Source organism: Mustela erminea, chromosome 7 (genome assembly GCF_009829155.1).
Source record: "Mustela erminea isolate mMusErm1 chromosome 7, mMusErm1.Pri, whole genome shotgun sequence".
In the NCBI taxonomy this organism is placed as follows: Eukaryota; Metazoa; Chordata; class Mammalia; order Carnivora; family Mustelidae; genus Mustela; species Mustela erminea.
The window spans coordinates 13959981-13985464 of NC_045620.1; the positions used below are offsets into that span (position 1 = coordinate 13959981).

Sequence of the window (25484 nt, forward strand, 5' to 3'; positions counted from 1 at the left end):
ACTGGTGGCTGTGTGCAGGGGCCTTTCCGGGCGGTCAGCCAGGGCGGCCCCTGGAGAAGCATGCCCCCCTCCCTCCCCTGCGCCCCCTCTCCTCCGCAGCCCGTCTCCCATAGGAGTGGGAGAGAAACCGGGAGCCCTAGACGCAGGAAAGTCGGGTGAGGGGGAAGGGTCGGGTCTGGAAGCGGGACCTCTGGGGAGCTGCCAGGCGGGGAGGGAGACGGTCCCCCTCCTGGGGGCGCTCCTTTCGCGCGGATCTGGCGCGGAAGGAAGGAGGGGCGCCGCCCCCCCACCCACCCCAGGGGTTTCCTGGGTCTGGGCCGCCCCGGGCGCTGGCGAGGCCGGCCCCTCCCTGGCGGGGGAGGGGCGCGACCCGGGCGGGGGGGTCGGGGGGGACCGGGGCTCCCGGGGCTGCGGGGTCCCGGCCCCACGGCCGCCTGCGGCGCGGCGCGGCGCTCCTGCCCGGCGGGCGCTGCATTCTCCGAGTCTCCACCAGAGGCTGCGGGAGGAAGGAAGGGATCCGTCCCTTGCACACTTCCCCCCTAGTCAGACACGCACACTCCCTCGCTCCCGCTCGCTCACTCCCTCGCTCTCTCGCTCTCTCGCTCACACACACACACACACACACACACACGCGCGCACACGCCGCCGCGGCTCCCCCTCTCGCGCCCGCTCTCCCTCCGGCTCCTCCGGGCGGCCGCCGGGCTCCGGACTCGCCCGCCGCACGCAGCGTCCCGAGGCGGCAGGACTGGGGGCAGCTCCGGGCCGCTCCCCGAGGTAAGGGCGCGGGGCGCCGCGGGAGGGGCGGCCGGATCGCCGCCGAGGGGAGGCTGCCCGGCCGGGAGGGAACCCCCTGGCCGGCGGGAGCGGCTCGGCGGGCGGCGCGGGGGGCGAGCCTCCCGCCGCAGGGGGAGCCCGGGTGCCCGCGCCCGGCCCCCGCGCGCCCCCTCCTCTCGGCGGGGCGGGCGGGAGGGAGTTTCCCACGTCCAAACTTTCCCCGGCGCGGAGCCGAGCTGCCTCTCGGCCCGGAGCCCGCGGCCCCCCGCCCCCCCCCACCCCGCCCCGCCCGCCGCGCGCCCGGAGCCGCCGGGACCCCCCGCGGGCAGCGGGGTGGCAGTGCCGGGGGCCGAGCCCGCGTGCGGAGAGGGGCTGGGGAGGGGGCGCGCGTTTCCTACCCGGGGGCCGGGACCCAGGCGTTCCCCGCGCCCCCACCCCCTGCTGCCGGGGCTCGGCTGCCGGGCCCCTCCCAGAGGCGGGGTCCGGGGCCGGGAAATACCGCACGGCGCGAGCGTGAGCGCGCGGTGTGTGTGTGCGAGGTCGTGCCGCGTCCGGGGGCATCCAGAGGCAGACTCTAGGCGCGGCGACACGCACGGCTGCGGCCACCTCGTGGGGAGCGGGGAGCAGGCTCACGGGGACCCCCGCCGGCTCCATCAGCGCGACCCGGCCGCCCTCGGGCCGTCGGACCGGCCGGCGGACCCGCGGTGAGCGAGGGGCCGCGCTGCCGTCTTCCCTAGGATCGGGCTCCGGGAACACTGCCCCTGCATAGGCGAAGAATCGGGCCCGACGGCCTCACGTCCAAGGGGACGGCCACTTGGGACTGACCCTCTGGGGCTGGGACGCTGAAGGGGTAGTTGTAGATTTTGTGGGCACGCTTGGTGTCGGGCACCCGGCGGTGAGCACGGCCGGAACCTTTCTCCCTAGAGCCTCGAGACTTCACCTCCCTTCTTCCTCTGATCTGGCACTGTCAGGTCCCTACCCCAACTAGGGCGCGGCTGGAGACCTCCAGGCCGGGCTGCGGCGGGAGGAGCTCATCCCGAGTCCCCCGAGGTCTCCCCGAGCTTCAGGGCACCCCCTGGTGGCGGGCAGAGACGCCGCAGTTTGAAGCCGCCCCGAGGCTTCGAACACTCGTGCTTCTGGGAAGGTTCTTGGTTCTTCCTTCACAGTCGGCCCTTCCAGCCCTTCAGGCCGGCCGGAGGTTGCGCAGGCCGACTCCGGTTTCTTTGGGTCCTATTCCAGCTCTCCCTGGGTCCCTGAGGCTGGCCAAGGTACACAGCACAGGCCGAGGCCCATTTGAGGGCTTTGCCTGCTGCTCACCCTCCGTGGGTCTCTAACTGGGTTCTGGATCTTATCCTCTTCCCCCTCTAGTCTGAGTCCCTGCCCAGTACCAGCATCACCATGGCCTTGGAACCCAGAGGCTCCTCGCTAATCACCATGCCCCTCTTTTCCTCATTGGTACCTCCTACACTTGTCCATCAGTTCCCCCCTCCAACTTTTACTCCTATCCACCAGCCCTTCTTGGAATTTGGCCTCTACACCTGTAAGGACATCCTTTGGTCTTTGCTCACCTATGACGGTATCTCTCCCGCTCATCTGCCACCGGGCCTGCCCCAGTTTCTCTCAGTCGCGGTCACCTGCTCCCCAGCCCCCTGCCCGCGCCGGCCACTTCTCCACTCCACCCCGACTCCTTTCCCTTCCCAGGGTCTGGGAAGCTCCTCTTCCATTCCTCCTGGCAGGTCAAGCCATTGTCAACATTTAAACACTGCTTCATGAGGGAGTCTGTGTGCCCTTCTGGGACCACCTCTGCCAACATCTCTGGGGAAGGTACTTTGCAAAGCCAACCAGGTCTCTCTCTCTGCCAAGGGCCAGCTGCCTCTCCTGCAGGGCTCCCTCAGCCAACTCTTGCAGACAAGAAACCCCTTCCCTCCCCTATTCCCAGCACTGCGACCACCTGGGCTTCCCTCCTTCCCATCTAGAAGTAGGGAAAACCGAAGCCTGGGTCACAAAGTAAGCTCCATCCAGAGCCAGAATGGGGGCCCAGGAGCCCTGACTTCCAGGCCTCACCAGCTCTCCTTATATGTAGGGCAGGTCTGGGGGGAGGGGGGAAGTGGAGCTGGTTCTTGCCTTTGAATGGCAAGCAGAACAAGAAGATACTTTGCTTAAATGCAAGAGGTGTTTACGTTTCAACCCACCAAGCTCCTAAGCCAGTACCCAGGGGGAAGCTGTGTTTTTGGTGCAGAAGCCTAAGGAATAGACACCGAGGACATAGCTGGGCCCCTAAAGGTGTGGTGCAGCCCCAAGCAAGTCTCAGCCCTTCCATAAAGTGTGTGATCGCCAGTGTTTCTGGTGGTCCGGAATGATCATGCCTAGAGGTAGGACTTCCAATCTGCTGGCCATCGCTCTGGCTTTCCAGAGGCCTTTGCCGACAGGGCTGGGCAGGAACCCCGGGGGGGCCTGTCTCTTCCCAGTTAGCCAAGTTTGGAACAGCCCATTTATTTAGCACATGGATGATAGGAGTCTGCCAGTTGAATTTCCTGTCCTGTCTCTGTTCTTTCTTTTCTCCTCCTTTCTCATCTATCAGGAAGCTCCATCCGGAAATGCAGCCTCAGGTATTGAGAGAGAGAAAGAGAGAGAGAGAGAGAGAATGACTCCTGTTTATATAACTCGGGCAGCAGCCGGCTCTCTTGGCCTGGGAGGGGGTGGGGGCTGAGGACAGAGTCAGGGGCTTCTGAGGGACGAGGAGATCCTAAGGAGGTGGCTTGGGCTGGGGACTTCCCTGTCCTGCCCCGGAGTTGACCCTAAGAGGGCGCTAGGGGTCAGGGACAAGACCACGATTCTACTCGGGTCAGACAGAGAAGACCTAGGCCAGACCCAGGGGAGGGGGAGAGAAGCCTCCTCCTCCCAGTGAGGGTGGGCGTACCCTCCGCCTTCCTGGGCACATCTGAGCGCCCTTAAGATGGAGCTTGTGATTAGAGGCCTCTGCTTCCTGGAACTTTGTGTTTTGATACAGGCCTCTCTGAAGAAGGCCTTGTATGTCTTTTTGTTTGTTTGTTTGTTTGTTTCCCACCATCAGGACAGTCTCCAACCTCAACTTTTTCTTCGCGGCAGTGGGTATAATCAGACTTTTTCTTTTCCCCATGGAGGAGGCAAGGATTAAAAAGAGACTTGTCTGTAGAATGGTCCAAGCCCTATATGTCAGAGGAAATATTTTCTGGTCCAGGATGGTGCAGAGTGGCTGCTGGGAAATGGATACAGGACAGAGTGGTTGGAGACATAGCTGTCGTGTACAGTTGCACAGGTTGTCGATTCTCCGAGGGCACTCTGTGTAGGAGAATAGAGGCTGAAATCCATCATAAACTCCACTCAACAAATCAGGTGCCATAAAGGCAGACCATGTACTCCTGGAGAAGTGAACATCTTTCCCTCACTTACAGGAAAGTCTTCATATACTAACGGGCCATAGGTCTGTAAGGCTAATGCCCCCAGGGGAAGATACCTTTCTTTAATTCCCACTAAGGTGGCCCAACTGGAGATTAAGCACAGCTTACTCCTTCTCTCACACTCACTGCTCACAATTCTCTCACTGTGGGGCACACCTTTCTGAATATTTGAATCTGGGTCTGAGCACAGGCAGTGTAGCGACCAGGGTGAAATCCTTCTCCTCCTCTGTCTCTCCTCCCAACCCCGCTGTTCCTTCAGGCCCCATCAGCAGGCCCCTTCCTGCTCTCACTCTGGGATTGGGCTGGGAACTTCTTGCTTCCTCATCAGACCCACAAACCTTCCCTCGTCCGTTGGCTACCAGCTCCCTCTATTGTGTATATAAATAACTGACTGAGAACACGGCCGTGGGCGTCAGGCCAGCCTGGATTTGTAATTTTTCTGGCTGTGTGACTTTGGGCAAATTACTTTGCCTCTCGGAGCCTGTTTCCTTCTCTGTGAAATGGATGGGGGGAAAAAAAAGACATGCCTGCCTCTTTGGGTTGTGTAAAGATTCAATGTGCACGGTGTGTCTGGTGCCCGACGTTGTGCCTGGAATGCGGGATACTCCGTAAAGGAAGCATTGTTGTCACTGTCATCCCTCTGTTGGTGTCCCTTGGCTCCCCCGATGCCCAAACAGGGTGTTCCTCTGGGTTTGCGCTTGACTTTGGCTGCCCGCACGCCTGCGGGAAGGTGGAATTCTGTTGAAATCACCAGGATCCGTCTCTGACCTCAGGATCCTTCAAGGGACAGCCCAGTCCCTGCGTGCAGTTGGGGCATCCAGACGTGGGCCCGATTCCCACAGATTCACTGCACCCTGGTCTCTCCCTTTCCCCCACTTCCATCCGCCCCACGCTCCCTGCTCTGACTCAGACCTCGCCGACTTTGCCTGGTGGCAGCCTCCTCCCTGGTCTCCCAGCCTCGATCCGCAATCCCTACTGCAGCCAGAGCGATCTTTCTCTAACGCAGGTGGGATCGTGTCACTTGTTTGATTAAAAACCTTCCATGGCTCCCCATCGCCTACTGAATTAAGTCCAGACTCTGCACCGTGACATTCAAGGTCCTTGTAATCCGTCTGCATCCTCCTTTATCTCCCACTGTGCCTCCAATCCGACCCTCCCGCGTTCAGCCACACCTGCCTTCTACCTGAACGCCCTTCCCTTGAAGATCTTTCAAATCATTAAAAATCCGACTCAGGTAGGACCTATTCCTTGCATCTACCTACCCGTCTGTCTGTCTACAGTCCATCCGTTCCTTATCCCGTTAAAAATAGAGATTTACACATACATGCTAGGAGTTCACTCTGTGCTAAGCATTGTAGTAGATGCTAGCGACACAATGGTGAGTGAGTAGACAGGATCCCAGCTAAGAGGAACCCGGTAGTCCCAGAAAGGAGACTGACAAACAGTTCTCAAGAGCCCACTGTGGCCCCAGGGGAAGGGTTGGGCCTCCGATGCTTCCTGGAGGAAGGGGTGTTTAAGCAGGGACCTGTTGGTTGGTTAGCAGCGATCTGGGGGATGAGGGCAGGGTTAGAGGATGCGGGCAGGGAAAGCAGGCTTCTCGCCAAGAGGTAAGGGGTACCGGGGCCCAGAGGGGAGGAGGAATATTGGAGGAACGGCAAGTTTAGTTGCCTAAAGAGGAACATACAGAGTTTGGGATGCAGTGTGGGTTACAGGAGGTAAGGCCAGCAAGGTGGACAGCAGGCAGGTCCCCGTGGGTCTTGGAAACCACACGGGGAGACTGGGGGGCAGTGGGGGGCACTGAAGGGTTTTCAGCATGGTGGGGTTTGCCTTTAGAAACCTTGCCCTGCTGTTGGTTGGAGAATGGTTTGTGGGGAAGATGGGGTCCGGCTCTGCTGGTGGCCGGGCTGGGGGTAGCAGAGGAAGACCTACAAGGGCTGGCAGAGCCGAATGGACAGGGCTGAGAGACTTTCTGGATGTGGGAGATCAGGGGAGCCCTGTTTATGACTCGGGAGGCTGTGTGGGTCTTGGGAGGAGGGTCTTGGGAGGAGGGACTTTCGAGAGAGGCTGAGGCCACGCTGCTGGGACATTTGGTAGGGATGCCCGACGGGCAGTTGTGCAGGAAGGACTGGACCCATCCTGGGAGCTCGAGGCCGGAAGTAGATCTTCAAACCCACAGAACGCACGAGATCATGCAGGATAGTCTGTAGAATGAAAAGAACCTTGAGGGACCCTCACGTTTCAAGGAGAGGTGCACCCCAGGAAGACTTCTCTGGCCTTTCCAGGACAAAATGCCTCCTACCTATACTGAGCCCCGCAGCAATTCGTTTAGATTTCCTTTTACTGCCTCCTTGGTATTATTATCCCTGAGATCCATGGTTCTTAACCAGGGGCAGTTTTGCCTCTTAGGGGACATTTGGTAATGTCTGGAGACATTTCTGTGTGTCACAGCTGGATAGGAGGCTACTACTGGCATCTAGTGGGTGGAAGCCTGGGATGTTGCTAAACATCCCGCAGGGCACAGGGCACAGCCCCCCTCAACCAAGAATCGTGTAGCCCAAATTGCTGATAGAGCTGAGGTTGAGAAATCCGGCCGTTGATGAAAAGATCCTAAAGGTGGGCACCAGGCTTTTCCATCTGGGCCAACCCAGTGTCTAGGACGACATAAGGCACAAGGCGAGCACTCCCTACCCTCGCTGAATTAAACGTGGGCTTGGGGAGCATTGCCGTCTGCAATACATAAGCCCCAGTCCTCCCCAGTAAGCCCCAGTCCTCTCCAGGGCGGCCCATTCCCTCCCCTGCAAGCTGTATGGGCCCAAGACTCGGGCACCTGTGGAGGAGGGAAGGACGGCCCCAGCAGAAAGCCAGCCAGAGGTGGAGGGCACGCTGCCGTGTCTCCTTTTTTGCTCCATGTCTTACTAACTTCTGCCATTTCTTCACCCAAGTAAATATATGTCATTTTTCTTAAAACAGGCAAGTTAGAGAGAAACAAAATGAGAGAACACGACAACCTCCTGATTAAGGTCATGGGCTCTGGGGTCAGAGAAAGCCAAGTTTAAAAATCCTGACTCTGCCATGTATGAGCTGAATGAGCCTCTGTTTCTTCATCTGTAAAATGGCTTTAATAAACCTACCTTCTAGGATTGGAGGGAAGAGCAGAAGTACAGACAAAGGCTGACTTAGTGCTGTGCTGGGGCTGGTGGCTGTCAGCTACAGAGTGACGCCATATGCATGTGTCAACTTCTGTGCGTGTGTGTGTGTGTGTGTGTGTGTCTTTTTATATAAGAAAGTATTTTTAATTAGCCATAATCCCACCACCACTTGGCTAACATTTCAGTGCATATCCTTCTTGACATATATAGATTTTTAAAAAATAAAAATGGCATCTTGCTTTATACATATGCCTTTGTAACCTGCTTTTTTTCACTCGATAATATATTGTGAATGTCTTGCCATTTCGATAAATATACATCTACATCATCATTTTTTAAGAGCTGCGTGGTTCTCCATTGTGTGGCTGGCCCATAATTCATTTAACCAGCCCCCACTGGTGGACATTTGGGTTGTTTCCAACACTTTGTGATTACAAACAGGTCTGCGATGAACATCCTTGTACACACATCTTCACGGTCTTGTCCGGTGATTTCCTTGGGGACCCCTTGGATAATTTTGGCAGAAGGCGTGTGGCTCTGATCAGACTCCTTGAGTAGGAAGCCCTTGGGCCCGGCAAGGAGGGAGCTGGGGGTCCCCCAGGGATGGCAGAGAATGGCTTTGGCTCCTGGGAAGTAGGTTCTGATGTTAAGACTGGACTTCTCTGGGACCAAGAAAGGAGAGGCCCCACCCTACCTCTCTGTGGGCGGGTGGATTCGTGTGTGTGTGTGTGTGTGTGTGTGTGTGTGTGTGTGTGTGTGTGTGTGATGGGCAGAGTGACAGACACCAGGCAGGCAGAGAACACAAGGTGAATGGGCCCAGGCAGGCTGATGGATGGGGAGCCGAGGCAGATAGGATGCAGGTCAGTGGGCAGACAGGATGATGGGCACTGACGAGCCGGACAGATTCAGATGACTGGGGTGACCGTCCCTGGGGTTGCTGGGGCAGATCCAGTGACAACAGGGAGTTCCTGGGACAAGCAGCCAGGTCGCAAGGCCAAGAGGCTCCCAGGGCTTCGGATGATACATTTTAGAGGTGAAAAGGCCTTTAGGGGCAGATGTGCCCAACCCCATTAGGTAGATGGGAAACTGAGGCCCGCGGCAAGTCTCCTTTTCTTTCATTTTCATTTTTTTCACATAAACTCCTCGCCTGAGCTGGCAGGGCTGAGGGCTCCAGCAGCAGGGGAGGAAATCACAGTGGGGGGGAGTGGGAGGTCAGAGCGCACATCCTGAATGTCTCTGTCCAGCCACCTGCTGTGGTGCCCTGTTGGGAGCACAGACCAGTAGTGGGACTGCTCGCTTCTGTCCCTGCTCTGTCGCTTACTAGCTGGCTGATCTTAGAAGAATTGCCCAGGCTTGGGCCTCGGTTTCCTCATCTGTACCTACCTCATAGGTTCATTGAGATGACTAAATGATTTACTAGGAGGAAAGGCCTTAGAACAGTGCCTAGCCCAAAGTGAGGGCTCTGTACTCATTAACTGTGAATATTACACTATTTTGCCTTTATTTTCCCCTTGACTTCTGTATGTGTTTGCGTGTACCTCCACGCTCAGAAGCAGACTGTGAAAGATTGTGTCTTCCTCATCCTGTATCCTCCCCTTCCCATCATTAGGGCCCTTAAGCCAACTGAGCACATAGCAGGTGCTCAATAAATGTGTCTTCATGAAGTGGCTTGCTTCATTGTATCCAGTTGAAGGGACTCGGGAAGGTTTCATGGGGGAGGCAGTGCTTGAGTTGTATGTTGAAGTCTAGGATGGCATTGCCACTGGTGGAGGTGACAGGGAGGGCTTTCCAAGTGGTAGGGACAGCATGGGCAAAGAAAGGGAAGTGTGGTGAATGTCTGGGCCACAGCCAGGCTACCTAGTATAGAGTACATCAGGGAGTGGAATAAGAGAGGCCCCCAAAGGGACGATTCAGCTGAATTTGGAAGTGTGGAGCTCCTGGAAGTGAGGAGACATTAAACGTTGTTGACTGGAGTTGAGCTACAGGAAGGTCATGCCAATGACATTGTTTCAGGGTCAGGTTGAAGGAAGGAGAAAGGAAGCACAGGGCATGGGCAGCTGAAGTCGTCCAGGAGACCAGCTGGGGACCTTAAATGAGTTCATGGAGAACTGGGGCCAAAGGGAAAAGGCAACCAGGAAATGCTTGGTTCTGGGAAATGAGGAAGAAGTGAAATATGACAGGTCTCGGGCCTGGGTGTCTGAGAGAACTCGGGTGCCATTAATCAAGTTAGGGAGTCTATATTTGGGAGATATGAGGAAAAGTTGAGATGCCGGCTGAGATCATTCATCGATCCAACATCCTGTCTAAACCATCCATCCGTCCATCCATCCATCCACCCACCTGTCCATCCATCCATCCATCCATCCACCCACCCGTCCGTCTGTCCATCCATCCATCCATCCATCCATCCACCTACCCACCTCTGTGCATCCATCCATCCATCTATCCACTCACCTGTCCGTCCGTCCGTCCATCCATCCATCCATCCATCCACCCATCATCCGCCTGCCCACCCACCTCCATTTAAACATCCATCTGCCCACAGGTCACCCACCTCCACCCTCCGTCTATGTACAGGTCGCCCACCAGCACTCACACCTGTCTTTTCACCTCTCTGTTATTCATCCATCAATCCAGCAACTCATTCATCCATCCAAGATACACTTCTTGTGAGCCTCCGGTAGGCCGGGCTCTGGCAAAGCCCAACCACGAGCATTTGGAGATGCCTAATAATAAATATAGGAATCAGAAAAGCCCAGTGGAGGGACCTGGATTCATTTTCCTAAAGGAGAGAAATCTGAGAAGAGACTTATCATGCCTGAAGCTATAACAGGTGCCCTGATAAAAGGGGGCCTGCTGATCAGCTGTATTCTATTCCTAGGATAGAACAGAGGACATGGGCTGCACTTGCAGCTGGAGGGAATGAGGTTAGCTTAGAGGGAGAACTACCTGACCGATCCTTGCTGGTGTCCGAAGTACTCGCGCTAATGCCCCTGGGCTGCAGCCCAGGACACGGAACCTGCGTGGGTGAGTCAGAGGGAACAGATACCCACTGGGGCATTCATGGACTAGTGGAGAAGGACTTGTGACTGAGCCTGGTGGGTGTGGGAAGCCGAGGACCAAGGTGAGGGATCTTTAGAGGAAGGGGCCTGTGTGGGCCAAGGAAACAAACTGGGCGTGGGGATGAGCCAGGACCAAACAGGACAGCTATCTGATGGGTTGGGAGGGGATAGTTGTACTTAATTCTCAAAACCACCCTTCCAAGGAGGACCCCCCCCACTCTCCTCACCCAGCGCCCAGCCCAGCCCAGCCCTTCCCACGCTAACATTTCTCTCTCCGGCCGGGTTCTCTTGCACAGACCTGACCCCTCCTGGAGTTTCTGTGCCTTTGATTTAGCCCTTGGTCCCCGCACTGAACCCATGAGCCCCCAGCCAGATTTCTTCCTCCGGAGTCCCCACGTTTTCTCTGAGCCCCATCTCCTTGTGGAGACTGTCTTCCCAGGGCAGGGAGCCCCCCCCCCCGTTCCCCTTGTGGAGCCGGCAGCCCCTCCTGGAGCCCCCAGTCCTTTCCCTCCTGGAGACCCGTGTCCCCTCTCTGAGCACCTCGCTCCTTGACTTAGCTGCCAGCCCTTGTTCCTAACAGAATTATGTCACTTTTCTGAACACTCATCTTCTCCCCTTTTCCTCAGGGGGTTTTCCCTCCCCCTTTGCAGAGCACAGCTGTGCGCCGCCCCCCCCCCCCCCCCCCCCCCCGCAAAGACCTCCTCTCCTTCAGGCCCTGTCAGAAGGCAGGGAGGGGCTCCTGCTCTGAAGGCACCCCTGTGGCTCTAGTCGACCCAGTCAGCCCACCAGACCCTCCCCACAGCCTGCTCTGTGCCCTGGGGGGCTTTGGGGAGGGGGGACTCTTAGGTCTCCAAGTGGGCTGGACTGGGGGCGGCGGAGACCAGCCTCTCTGGCCGCTCAGCTCAGCTTGTGGGCTGGGAGAATCTGGAGACTCTTGCTGCTTCTGGGTTAGGAAAACAATCACAAATTAGAGAAAATGCTCTAGGAAATCGCTCCGCTGTGTGAGAGGGAGGCCGCCTCGGGAGGGAGGCAAAGAGGCTCCTAAGCCAGCAATGGCTCCCTGTGGCCTCACCCATCCGCTCCAAACCATCTGCTTGGCACTAGAGGCCCCATCCCATCGTCTGACATGGTCACCCGCCGAGCCCCGACACACACCTGCTCCAGCGAAGCCTTTGCTCCCAGGTCCAATCCCGCCTGCGGGCCTTTGATACCTGGGCTGAGCTCTGCCTTCCATTCGGTCTGAATGCCCCCTCCCAGCCCTTCATGAGCCCTTGTCGGCTGTCCTGTCTCCCTGAGAGTCCCTCGAGGACAGGAACCATGTCTGGTACTAGAGGCAGACAGAGGCAGACAGATCTGGTCCCCAGTCCTTCAAGCAAGTGTCTTTGATGTTCTGAGCCTCAGTTTCCTCATCTGTAAAATGGGAAGAGCGAGCCCTCCCTTGCTGGTTTGTGACTGGGAATGAATGAGGTAATGGGTGCGCTGCTCACGGTAGGTACCAAACTGATGAAGGTGCCCTTGACCTTCTGACAGCCCACTCAGATCTTTGGGTTGCAAGTGCCAGCACGTAGCTATGAATATCCCCTTTTCAATGTCCCCCACCACCCGCTCTGTCCTGACTGCCCTCCATTCCCCTACTGAGAAGATGCAAAAAGAGGGTGCATGAGCTTCAGGACAAGCACTTGGGGGTCCCCGATATGTGACAAAGCAATCACAATGGAATCTTGACTCTTCTGGCCATCAGGCAAGACTCGGGTCAGGTCATCTTCTGTCAGGAGGAATTAGGACAGTAGCCGAGAGCCAGAATTCCTGAGACAGACTCGGAAATCCGAGCCTCGATTCCCGAGCCAGACTGTCTGGGTCTGGGTCCCTTCACTGCTCCTCTCTAGCTGCGTGCCCTTGCACGGTGACTTAACCTCCTCGGTTTCCCCATCTGAAAAGTGGGGATGATCTTCACAGTACCTGCTTCCCAGGGTCATGGTGAAGAGTAAATGCACGAATGTTTGTACAGGGCTTAGAACAGTGCTGGGCTCTAGTAAGGCCTATAAAAGGATTTGTTCAGTAAAAAATGATGGGGAGGCAAGGACATAGGGGTGGGCAGCAGGGGAGCTCGAGCAAGATAGGAAACGGGCTTGCAGACTTGAGTTTTTGCAGAGCTAGGGCTCAGCCAGCTGCTAGTCCAATCGGGCGCTTTCCGAGTAAGGAGAGCACGGGATGTTCTTGAAGGAACAAGGCTTTTTCTGGAGACCACTTGAGTGCCTCATTTGCAGAAGGATAGGCAGAGGAAGGCCGCACCTGGAGCGGGCTCTGCAGATGGCAGTAGGGACAGGGGTCCTGGGCCATTGGCTGTTACCGCTGAGCCTCCCGGGCTTCACCTGCCCTTTCTCCAGCCCAGGGCTGACTCCGGGACCCACCACTCTTCCCATCAGTGAAAGGCAAAGCCCGTTGCCTTCTCTCCTTGATGAAGGGGGACAAAGACACTTTGTCAGGGGCTCTCAGAGAAATCCCTCCTGCTGTCTAGCTGAGCCAGGAACGGAGGGGTGTCCCGCACCACCCCCTCTGCCCCCCATCTACCCCAGCCCTGCCTGGAGCCAGCCCAGTTCCAGAGTGTCTGCTCTGAGCCAGGCCTGTGCTGGGCCCCTGGGCGGGCACTGTGGACCACACACAGTCCTTGACCTTGAGGAATTGGGGAGAAACAGCCAACTCCTGGTGTTCCTTTTCTCCTTGGCCTCAGTTTCCTCACTGGACCTTTCCCTTTCTGCCGAGTGGTCCTCCTTCCAAGGCTCCTCGGATCGCAGAGGAGGGGAAGGGCCGCCCTGGAGGAGAGAGAGTTTGTACAAACTGGGGGCACGGCGGGAACTTCTGATTGGCTGGTCAGGGCCATTCTTTTCCCCGGTTGCCATGGCAGCCACTTCCTGGGGTTGTCAGTGAAGAAACTCATAATATTGTTTTCAAATAATCCGTGTAATTGAAATAACAATTGAGCTGTTAACTCGTCTCTCACACCCGGGCTAGGACACGTCCTCCTCTCCTACACCCTCCTCCTCTCTGAGGCTCTGGCCCCTTCCTTGGGTAGGAGGAGGCTTCCTGATAGCATCCTAGAAACTCTGGCCCCCAAAGCTGAACCGGAACTCTGAAACTGGAAACCGGCTCCTTTTGTACCCAGAGGCACGGAGGCCGTCAGAACTTTGCCCAGAGTCACACAGGAAGGACGCAGCCCAACGGGGACACAGAGTTCTGTTATCCAGTGGAAGTTAGAGTTGATGTGTTGGTTTGAGGGACTGACCTGAAAACCACAGAGCCCTCCCCTTCAAAGGACTTGATCTTGTAGGCGTCCTTACCCTATTTTACAGGTGAACAAACTGAGCCCCAAGAAGTTAAGCTTCCGACAAGCATTCTTGCAACTTTTCAGAAAATAGCTGCTGGAGGGCTAGATCTCAAAGAGCGCAGGAGCTTCTCTCCCTCTGTCACCACTGCCCCCCAACTGGGAGCAGAGACCTGCTTTCTTCAGTGGGAGAACTTCCCGGAAGAGAGAGTTGAGGACAACTGGGGGATAGGGTGGCTTAGAGGAAGGGGAGGACAGATGCCTGGAGGAGATAAGAGCGGGAGGGAATTCTGAAGTCCTGGCCGCCAGCCCACCATCCACCACCAGGAGCTTGGGTCTGAGCTTGGGTCTGAGGCTGCGTAAGAGCATAACATGGGCAGAATGCTGGTCCCTGCCTGGTCCTCAGCCTGGGATGGACTGAAAAATGGGAGAAGCAAAGCTTTTCTACCATCCCTTGTCTCCGTGCGCACGCGGGATACAGGTCTGCACAGACAGCTCCCTGTAGTGGCGGCTCCACGGAGGATAAAAGCATTTTTTAAATAGCGTCTGGTCTCTGTCCAAGGCACTCGCTGGGTCTGCAGACTGCGGGGGTGGCTGGGGCGGCAGGCACTTGCTGGGAGTGGGGGTGGGGGCCGTCTTCTGAACGTGAGACTGGGTGACAGCGAGAGGTTGGCTTCCTTCCCTGGATTCTAGAGTGCTGGAACCGCTCAGGGTCTTGGCAACCATCTCCTCCTGCCATTCATTCATTCTTATTTATTCAACATTTATTGAGCACCTACTCTGTGCCAGGCACTATGTGGGCCATGAGGATATAAGGATTAGGGACACCCAGTCTCTATCTTCAAGGACTCTTCTATTCTACAAGGGAAGACACATATACACACAGACACACATGCGCACACCCAACACCTGCTGGTGCTCTGTAGGGTTAGCAGGTGGTAAGTACTAAGGGAGCACGGAGGAAGAAGTAATTGACTCTTCTTGTAGGAATAAGAAAAACCTCCTGGAGCAAATGACTTGGGCTCAGTCTTTTTTTTTTTTTTTTCCCAAGATTTTATTTATTTGAGAGCAAGAGAGAGCACAAGTGGGAGGGAGGGGCAGAGGGAGAGAAAGAAGCAGATTCCCTGCTGAGCAGGGAGCCCGAGGCGGGGCTCCATCCTATGACCTGAGCCAAGAGCAGACCCTATACCGACTGAGCCACCCAGCCACCCCTCAGTCTTAAAGGATGAATAGGAGTTCTCCCAGTGGCCAGTGGGGTGAGTAGTATTTCAGCGGGGACAGTGTAAGAAAGACAGGGAAGTATTCACAGTTGAGAGAAGTTCTGTTGGCTCCAATGTTGGCTGCCTTTGAGGAAACTGCATTCTAAAGAGGGGTAGTGACTTGCCCAAAGTGACAACTCGAGTTGGAGGACAGCCAGAACCAAAACTCATGATATGTCACTTTGTCCAAAACCCAAAGCACCAGAGCTAGTGGAGGCTTTGAAAGACTCTGGTCCAAACTTCCCATTTTGCAGATGGGGAAACAGAGGGTCAGGGATGTCCTGTAGTAAGGACGTGGCAGAGCAGGAGTTTGAACGCTGGGCTCTCGGGTATCAGAGCCTGAGTGATTTTCACAGGACCAAAGCTGGGGGTGGGGCGTGTGCACCCTCCGCTCAGCGTGACAGCAGAGGACGCGGGCAAGGACAGGCTGCCCCCGTGGAATTTGTGCGGGTGGCAGGACAGGCAGCCTGGGCCGGCCCCGGGCCCGCTGTTGGCACCGGCGCTGGCGCAGGAGGAGTGAGAGTCCAGCAGGAGAGCTTGGCTGTGAGACCTTTTTCTTGGCGCCGTGGGCCTGAGTCCTGCTTGCAGTCCTGCCCCCGATTCTCTGAGTGACCTTGGCTGGGATGTCACCCCTCTCCAGGGCTTTGTTTCCACCCCCATCTGTGTCTTAGCAGCAGCTCCTTGCTACTCCCCAGGACGGTTGTCCTTAATAGTGGGGGTGGGGACCCTGGGGGACACTTGGCAGTGTTTGGACAATTTTGGCTGTCACAGTTGAGGGACAAGGGTGCCACTGACATCCTATAGCATGCAGGACAGCCCCCACTGCGGAGAATGTTCCAGCCCCAGTGCCAAGGTGGAGAGGGCCTGGGGCTTGTTTGTGAAGATGAGATGAGGCCACTAGCGTGGGCACCAAGGGCTGGGTGGGGGGTGCGCCCCAAGCTGTAAGGCAGGGGAGCAGAAGTGGCCTTCAAGTCTGGCAGACCTGGCTGGGCTGAGAGGTACATAACCTCGCCAGGACTTCATCCCTGGACCAGGGGCGGTAATAACCTTACCTATCCCAGGGGGCGGTGGAGAGGGTATGATGAGGTCACCGATGCAGATGGCCCAGAAAGACAGCCACACAGCAAGTAGGGGGACCCCCACCCCAAGCCCCTCCACTGCAGACACAAACCCTGAGCCTCTAAGCGCCAACACGGGGGGCCAGCCCTGCCACTCAGACCCATGAGATCCGAGGCAACGTATGTTCTCTGTGCCTCAGTTTCTCATCTGTACAATGGGAAGGACAGCAGTAGTGATCCCACGGGCTTGGTGGGCACTGGGAGTGGCATAGAGTAAGCGCTCTGTGCCATCGGCCACTCCTCCTTCTCCTTCTGTTGTTGCTGTTATGGGGGTTCTGTCTGGAACGAGGACCGAGGACCGCACTGGCCTCTCCGGGTGCCATCTTCCCATGGCCGTCCGCCTGTCCCTGCTCCCTGGCCGAGCCTCCTGCAGACCCCGCTGTGGTGGTCGACCACCCCGCCTGGCTGCCGGCCTCCCTCCCCGCAGCCCCCACCCTGCCTGTGGGTGATTCCAGGATGCTGTTCTCCGCCCCCAGAGCCAGGGGGAGCTAAGAGCAGCTGCACAGGGTGGATGTGGGCACCTGCACCTCCCTCCCTAACTCGGGCCCCATCACACCAGCCGTCGGCCCTGAGCACTCACATCTGAGCCCTGGCCCCCCTGGATGGGCGCCAGAGAACAGACAGAACTCGAAACAGGCTTCCTCAGCTTCAGCACTTTGGACAGGTGGGACCTGGATCATTCTTTGTTGGGGGGCGGGGGAGGCGGCGTCTCTGTGTTTCGTAAGTTACTTAACAGCATCCCTCCAAGAGCTCCCTTCCTCCTTCAGTTGCAACAACCAAAAATGAGCACAGGCATTGCCAAGTGTCCCTTGGGTGGCCAAATCGCCCCTCATGGAGAACCACTGTTCTAGAACTTTGCTATGAAATGTGAGTGTCTGTTTTAAAGCGTCCTGGCAGAGAAACGTCTAAAACCTAACGAATGTCCTCAATTCAGGCCCCTGATGGCGCCCTCAGCTTTACCCCATTTTCCGACCAAAGCTCCAGTCCTTGATCCCCCAAGCCAGCTGGTCACGAGCGTCAGGCCCGAATCCCAGACTCTCGGGCTCAACCAGAAACCCTGAAGCTGAGCCTCAAATCCAAAATTTCAACTTATTCTCAACCTCAAACCTTAGCTCAAATCCTAATCCTAAACCCTTGACTTGTTTCAAAACTTCAGATTCCTTAACCTCAAACTGAATTCTTTTTTTTTTTTTTTTAGATTTTATTTATTTATTTGACAGAGAGAGAAGTCACAAGTAGGCAGAGAGAGAGGGGAAAGCAGGTTTTCTGCTGAGCAGAGAGCCCGATGCGGGGTTCGATCCCAGGACCCTGAGATCATGACCTGAGCCGAAGACAGAGGCTTAACCCACTGAGCCACCCAGGCACCCCCAGAATTCTTGGTCCAAAGGTTAGCCCCAGTAAGAAACCTGCACTTTTAGATCCTTCTAGCACCAGCTCCTAAAATCCAGTCCCTGTCCCTCTGGCCTCCAGAGAGTCTCTGACTCAAGGTTCCGGTGTCTTCCCTCCAAAGTAGCCCTAGGTCATGGGGGGAGAAGCAGGAAGAGCTGCAGGAATAAGAGGCTCCAGGAGGCAATTCTTTCTGTCTCATAAGGCCTCTCAGAGCACCCCAGGCAACCCATCTGGAAATTCTATTATTTATCCATTTGTTTGTTCAAACATTTAATGGATACCCACTCTATGTTCTAGTCTTGAACACCGGAAAAGCAGGGGCAAGTTGGACTCTACTGCTGCCCACTGTCCGGTGGGGGAGACAGAGAAGTAGACGAACAAGTAGATAGTTAAAGGCAGTGGTTCCTGCATCATTCGAGAAATAACCACTGAGCACCCGTGTCCTTGCCAAGCACTGTTCTAAGTGCTGGTGATACAGCACTGAGCACAAAGGCAAAGCTTTTACACAGAGAGCTCCCGTGAAAGGGCAAGGAGGCAGATCAGAATTAAGTGAAGTGTAAAATACCACAGCGCAAAGTTCTAGGGGGGGAGGGAAGCAGGCTGAGAAGACGGGGAGGGCAGGAGATGGAGGAGATGGTCTAGCTCAGGTTGTCAGGGCAAGCCTCACGGCGCTCAGCCAAGCCAGCCAACCTTTAAAGGAAGGAGGAGAGGGATCCAGGCAGATATCAGGGGCATGGGTGTTCCAGGCAAGAAGACCAGCAGGTGCAAAGGTCCTGAGGTGGGAACATGCCTGTTATAGTCAGAGAAGAGCCAGAAGGCCAGGGTGACTGGAGTGGGGGGTGGGGATGGTAGGAGATCAGCAAAGTAACAAGAGGCCAAGTCATGTTGGGTCTTATGAGTCATTTTACTCGAAGACAAGAAACAGAAGGAATTTAAGAGGAGGAGTGTTATGATCTGATTTATGTTACGACATCATGACCTAGAACAGTCTGTAGGGGGCAGAGGGAGAAGCAGGGAGGTGGGTGAGGAGGCCATCACTGGGGTTGCAGTCACTGGGGTAAGAGATAGATGGTGGTGGCTTGGACCAGGCTGTTAAAAATGGTGAGAAGGGCCAGATTCTGGATCTATTTTAAGGTAGAGCAGGCGGGATTTGCTGATGGATTGGATGCTGGGGGGTGAGGCAAAGTCAGGAATGACTCCAAGGTTTTTGGCAGAGACTGCTGGAAGTTGCTGGAGTTGCCGGATACTGAAAAGGGGAAGCTGGACAAGGAGTGAGTGTAAAATTTGTTTTTAATTTTATTATTATGTGTGTGTATGTTGGGGGTAGAAGTCAGTAGTTGAGTTTCGGGTGTGATGAGTTCGGAGTGCATTGGAGACCTGCAGGCAAGGGGAGGGAGGAGGCGAGGATGCCGGCCCGGACAGCCGCTGGACCCACACTCTTGGAGGTCAACAACGCATCGCTGGCCTTTCAAGCCATGGGATTGCACGCGGTCACCTCGGGAGTGGATGTTGATGGGGAAGCAGAGTGACCCAAAGACTAAGCCTGGGACCCTCCAACCTACAGAGGGAGATGAGGTGAAGGCAGCAAAGGGGAAGGAGCCTTGAGGTCACGGAGGCGTGGGGAGCTGGGAGAACCGTGTGATGTCCCGTCTCTTTGCTGTCTTTGCCACACTTCATGAGGTTGTGAATTCCTAAAAAGAACTTGATCCACAGGAGGGAGAGGCCCAATCTGGGATAGCCAAGGAAGGCTTCATGTATTGGAAGTGAGGTCAGAAGCTGGCTGTGAGTGAGTCATTTAAAAATCCCCGCATCAGACAAGACTGGGGAAGTGCATTCCAGGGAGAAGGAACAGCATATGCAAAGTCTCAGAGGCCTAGAGCCACCAGGACATGCAAACGGAGCTTGTGGTCCCCGACACTCCACTCTCTCCCTCTGTCCCCCATGTCACCAGTGGGCCATCCTAGAGGCGTCCCTGACAGGTGCAGGGGGTTCTGTGTCCTGGGGGTTCTGCCTCCTGTTCATCCGTAGGAGCAGGCCTCTCCTCTCCACCCTCACTGCCCCCAACTCCCCTGGACAGTAGCCTCTTCTCCTGTCTTCCTCTTTCTTTCTCAGCCATCCCAGCAGGGTCCCCACTGGGCAAGGGGGGCCAGTCTACTTTGCACACACAGTGTCCTAGGTGAGTTTGAAAACAGAATATGGTTCCTGCCAATCTTCTGCCTCAGAAGCTTTCCATCACTTACCATCGCTTTCAGGACAAAATGTAAAGTGTACCCCAGCCCAAGAGGCCCTGTGTCCTCGGCTCCATTCCCCCCTACTTCTCCTAACCCATTACCTCCTACTGCCTCTCAGCAACCTGGGCATTCAGCCAGCCTCAGGACCTTGACCCATGCTGTCCCCTCCGCCGGACGGCTCTGCCCTCCCCATGCCCACTCCACTGCCACTTCACTTAGCATCACTCACTCATCCCTCCCAACCGGGAGAGTTGGACTTCTACAGGGGACCCTTCCCCAGGCCCCGAATGGGGCTGGCCCTCCTGGTTGATACCCCGTTTTTTCCCTGGACCTTTCTTTTGTAGCCATCACCATGCGATTTAATGAAGTCGTGAATTAACGGTAATAATAACTCACGGTTATTGAGTACCTCACGCTCAACAATAAATGGTAGTAAGCGTATTACATCTTTTCGTATATTTTTAGTTACTTCTTCCTACCACCCTCCGAGGTGGCTACTATTATTATTCCCATCCTACAGAGCAGGAAACCAAGGCCCGGAAGAGGTTCTGCGTGCAACGTCACAGACACGAAAGAGGCAAACTGGGATGTGGACTCAGGCAGCTTGGCCGCAGAGCCCACAGATGTGTCTTTTCTGCTGGATGTTCAACTCCGCAAGACGAGGAACCTTGTCTGTCTTGTTCATAGCTTTGTCCCCAGCATCCTTCAGAGAGCTCAGTAAATGTTGAATGAATGAATGAATAAGTGAGGAGGAATTGGAGCCGAACACAGGCTTGGCGGTGTGGGAGAGCGAGCAAGGAGGCTGAAGCAGGAGACAGAACCCCCGAATGGCAGTCGGATGAGGCCAGAGTTGGCTCTGGGGGCCCCCGGACCCCTGGGGCTTTCTGGAGCAGAGGAGGGCGGAGCTCAGATAATTATGTTAGAAAGAGCCCGCTGCTGGCTGGTGTGGAGGAGGGCCAGAGGTGGGGTCCTTCCTTGCCCAGCAGCCAGGCAAGATTGGCACCTGCCCCCTCCCACTTGGCCCTATTAGCATTCCGCATGTGGCTTGGGCTCCACAATTAACACAAAGGTACAGTCATTCATTCTGACTGGCGGACTCGGGGGATCAGCCGATCGGGGGCTGGCTGCGCGGGGCTTCTGCTGGGAAGGCATGTCACAGCACAGCGGCCACCGAAATGAAAAGCTATTAATAATGATCCTGGAACTTCACTCCCATCAGCTGTTTGTTTAAAGGTGTTCGGTACTCGGAGCCGCCTGATTTATGTGGGCAATAACGCGCCCCGGTCGGTCCGCACTTTTTAAAGCAGCGCTAATGGGGTGAGACCGAGACCCCGGGGGGATGCTGGGGAATAAGGCTTGAAGGCCAGGCCTGGTCAGGCTCAGACCTCGCCTCCCTGCCCAGCACCCCCTAAAGAGGCCCTGCAGATGGCAAAAAGGAGAGAGGCAAAGGAGCCAGGGGAGCTGGGTTCAGACCGAGGGGCTCCATTTGACCAGCCTGAGCATGCTCTCTTTGCTTCCCCGAGCCTCAGTTTCCCCATCTGCACTTGGAGGGAAAGAACACGCACCTTGCAGGGGTGATAGGAAGACCTATGAGAAGCACAGAGTTAGTACTCAGGAATAGCTTCGGTTTCTCCCCTCTCTCTTCTCCTAATAGAAAACTGTCCCTACCACCTACAAAAACCATCTCCACCACCTTTCTCCAGAAAGGAGAAGCATTCGGTTCTCGTAAGTGTTTATCGAGGGTCTATGGTGGTGTTTGACATTTAGATTTCAGAAAGGCTTAGAACAACAGAGAAAGAGACATACCATGGTGCCCACTTTCACGACGAGAAAACAGACTCCGAGAAGGAAAGAGACAAGTCTAAGGTGACCCAGCTCAGAGACCACCACCCTGTGAATTCCCCACGGGTAGAGGGTTCATCTGTTTTGTCCACTACTGAATACCTCGCCCCTTGCAAATGCCTGGCCCGAAATAGGAACACAATGTACGTCTGTTGATTTGAAAACAAAAAGGGTCAGAACCCTGTATCTTCGACTTGGGGGCGTACTTGCATTTCTACTATTTAACCGCATGGGGGGCATAGTGAGAAGAGCTGGGTCCTTGGGCGCCTGGGTGGCTCAGTCCGTGAAGCGTCTGCCTTCGGCTCAGGTCATGATCCGAGGGTCCTGGGATCAAGCCCCCCATCGGGCTCCCTGCTCAGTGGGGAGCCTCCTTCCTCCTCTGCCTCTTCTCCTGCTTAAGCTCTCTCTCTCTGTCTCTGTCAAATAAATAAATAAAATCTTTTTTTTTTTTTTTTTTTTTTAAAGAGGAAGAGCTGAGTCCTAGCTCTTAGGTAAGCTACTTAATGGGGCCATTGAATCAAATGACTCTGGGGAGGAGTTTCTCAACCTTGACACTGCTGACAGCCTGGCTTGGATGGTTCTCGGTTGTGGGGCTGTCCCGTGTACTGTAGGGTGGTCAGCAGCCTCCCTGGCCTCCACCTGCTAGAGGCCAGGCGCTTCACCCTGGTTGGACAAGCAGAAATGTCCCCAGACGTTGCACATGTCCTGTGGGGGGCAAAATCACCCCTGCTTGACAACCGCGGCTCTAGGCGCTCTCTCCAAATGGGACACAAATTCTGAACAGCAGAGGTTTCCCTTATGGTTGGAGGTACAGAGGGGACACAAGACTTGAATGTGCGACCTAGCCCATGACCAGAGGGGAAATGTTATATTGACATTTTCGCAAAGTCCTGTCTTTCCACTTGGCTTGTGAAAGAGCAGTTCTTGTCCTGGCCAGAGCCAATCACCAGGCACTTTCTGCTGCTGGCACGGACCTGGTTCACCCAGCGTTCACTGGATGTGCAAGGTTAAGCTTCCCACAATGCACTGCGGCTAGAAGTGGGACCACTGGGTCCCCTCTGGGTTCAAAGGTGAGGGAGAAAGCCGAGGCTGTCGGGGATGAGGGCCAGGAGCGATCAGGCCGGAGTCCAGGGAGGCTCCGGAGGGTTTGGAGAGACAAGGGGAAGCCAGCGGCAGGTCAGGGGGCAGCCACAGCCTAACAGATATGAGGCAGCAGACGCAGTGGCAGAGGAGAGTGAGGGAGAAAATAGCCTGTACCCATCTGGAAAGGGCAGACACCAGGCCATCCTTCCTTTTCCAGTAGGCTCTGCTCCCACTTTCCCACCTGGGGAAGCCCCCCTTTTCCCGCAGGGGACCCCATTTCTCCTGGCTCCAAGTCATCCCCTCTGAGTGCACCCCCACCCTGGACTCATTACACAGAGGGGCAGAAACGGTGTGTGCCTCTGTGGGGGACACCCTGCGCTCCAGGGTGACCAAGTCACGTGACCTAAGGCACTGTTCAGAGCCTTGAGTGACTGGAACTGCACAGGCTCTGAGCAGAGAACCGAACACCGGCCCGTACCAGGAGGCCGGGCTGAGCTCCCTCAGCTCTGCCTCGGAGCCTCCCATCTCTGCCCATATAGTATAGGACGCTGACACTCAACCCTGGCATCCACCCCCTGGGGCTCTGGGGTGGGGGGGTGGCGATGGAGATAAAGTGTGCCTTCAATGCAGCTTGCACCAGCAGGCAAGCAGTGCGTATACCCTGGCTTCCCTAGAGGATCTAGAAGGTGCTGAATTTGGAATTCCCTACGGTATGTCCCGGATCCTGGCAAAGACGTCTGTCTTTCCAGATGTTTAGGGATGTTGTCTGATGAGTGCTCTGTCCCCCCCACCGCCGATCTGGGGCCAGGGCCCAGGAGCGCAGAGGCCGATGGAGATGCACTGGATCCAAACACAGCAGGTTCACTGAGCATCTACTCTGGAGAGGCCCCGAGCTCAGGCTCCCAGGGCTCTTTGTCCTGCCTGGGTGGCGTGGGGGCCTGGTGTAAGGGGGAGCCCTGGGACATCCAGCTGCCCCGCATTCCCAGGGACCTGGGTCTGTCGCTCCAACCCAGCCCGGCGGGCCCCCTGTTGGTGCGTTCAGGCGGCTTGTCATTACCAGATCCATTTTCTTATCTCTTACCATATCTATTTTTCTAATTCTTACTTAACGAGCTCCCCTGAAAATAAGAAAATCATTGGAACAATTTCCTTAAGTGTGAAAGATTAGTCTGAAATCGGCATTAAGGGGACTAATTACCTTCATTCTCCCACCTTTCTGAGAGCCGTTTGTTAACTGCTGGGACTCATTCATCTGAAGCTCAGGAAAGTCAGGCAACCTTCGCTGTGCAGGGCATCTCCACGCCCGTTTTCACTCACAGGACGTGTGTGTGCACGTGTGTGTGTGTGTGTGTGTGTGTGTGTGTGTGTGTGTGTGTGAAAGAGAACCAGAGAAATGGAGAATGGGACAGGCAAGAGCAGAATGTCCTGTGGGCGGTGCTGGGAGGGGAGGGATCCAGTTCAGCTTTGGGGTTGGGGGGCAGGTGGTGAGCCGGCAGCACAAGGTCTCACAAGCTCTCAGAGACCTAGGTTCTCTGTCACTGATTCACGGAATGACTTTAGGGGAAGTCACTGTTTCTTTGGGCCTCAGTTTGCTCATCTGTAAAATGAGTGTCGTTTCTTGTCGCTCCAAGAGCAGCCCTGTGTCTGGCATTCACTGAGGCCTGTCACCTTGCAGGGGACCCCACGCACCCTTCCTCCTCACTGTGGCCCGGGGTAGCTGTTCCCCTTAGTGCCGTGTACTGAGCAGAGAGAGGAGGACCAGAGAGGTTAGGTAACATGCCCCCATCACACAGACAGTGAGTTCAGAGCTGGAGAACTGGGACCGGAGTCTGTCCAGTTCTGGAGCTCATGTCCTGTCCACTCTCCCCGGATTCTAGACCTCCATCTGCTCCCAGAATCACACTCCCAGTGAACGTGGAGTCTGAAAACCTGGGCTCCAGGGGCACCTCAGGTTCATATCAGTGGTGTGACCAGAGGCACATCCAGGCATCTCTCTGAACCTCAGTTTTCTGCTTTGTAAAACGGGCATGGCTGTCACGCTCCTTGCCTTGGAAGGATGTGGTGAGGCCCACGTGTCAGAATGCATCCTGGAAACTGAAATGTGGGGTGAAAAAGTAAAAGATGGCAACAGAGAAGCTCATGTGAGGGAGGAGGACCCCGAGGGGCAAAGACTTGCCCAAGAGCAGGTTCTGAGTATGTGCACGGTGGAGACAAGAACCCGGGTCTCCGGACGCCCAGCTCCCCTACCCCTGGTCAGCTGCTCCCTCTCCTGTTCCCAGAGTTGAGGGGGCTCCTTTCAGAGCAACATGAACGTTTGTGACCAGGGATCAAGTGGACAACTGGTGACAACCAGAAAGAGGCAGGGCTCCAGGGCTCGGGGTCCGGGGTTATGCCCGGCGTGGGGGAGGGGGGTTCCCCCCATCTCCCGGGAGAGCTCATTGGGGGAGGCGGATAAGCTCCGAGAATACGACGGGAACATCTTCCATTTTCCATTTAACCACCCGATATTGAATTATAAATAATTCATACACCTGCCAAACATTTGATTAAAAGAACCCAATTCACACTGCATTTGTCAAGGGGTAAGAATTGCATTTGGTGTTTTTATTTTAATCTGTCCTTTAACTCTCTTACGAATATTTATTTATACTTGGCTGTCAGGTTTTATTCTATTTGCCCTGATTTTATTCTGGCTGTAGCTGGCATTTTTTCCTTTCCCTTTTTATTTTGTCACTTCTGCCTGGTAGTCATGCATCTGAGAGCCCAGAGGTAATAAATAAGGAAGCGAGGCTCCTTCTCCGCTCCCTCCATGCTC

General features: G+C 55.7%; 1 protein-coding gene across 2 annotated transcripts in view; it reads left to right on the forward strand.

The window, feature by feature from the left end:
• Nucleotides 1–433: 433 nt before the first annotated feature.
• The window catches only part of CDH22 (cadherin 22), a 120545-nt gene continuing 95494 nt past the window's right edge, over nucleotides 434–25484 (forward strand). Inside the window, exons 1-2 of one of the 2 annotated variants that reach the window (XM_032350474.1) lie at nucleotides 434–774; nucleotides 5221–5448. The gene's annotated coding sequence lies outside the window, so the exon portion shown is untranslated. The remainder of the gene's footprint in view (nucleotides 775–5220; nucleotides 5449–25484) is intronic. The other variant, XM_032350473.1, reaches the window with a different exon arrangement.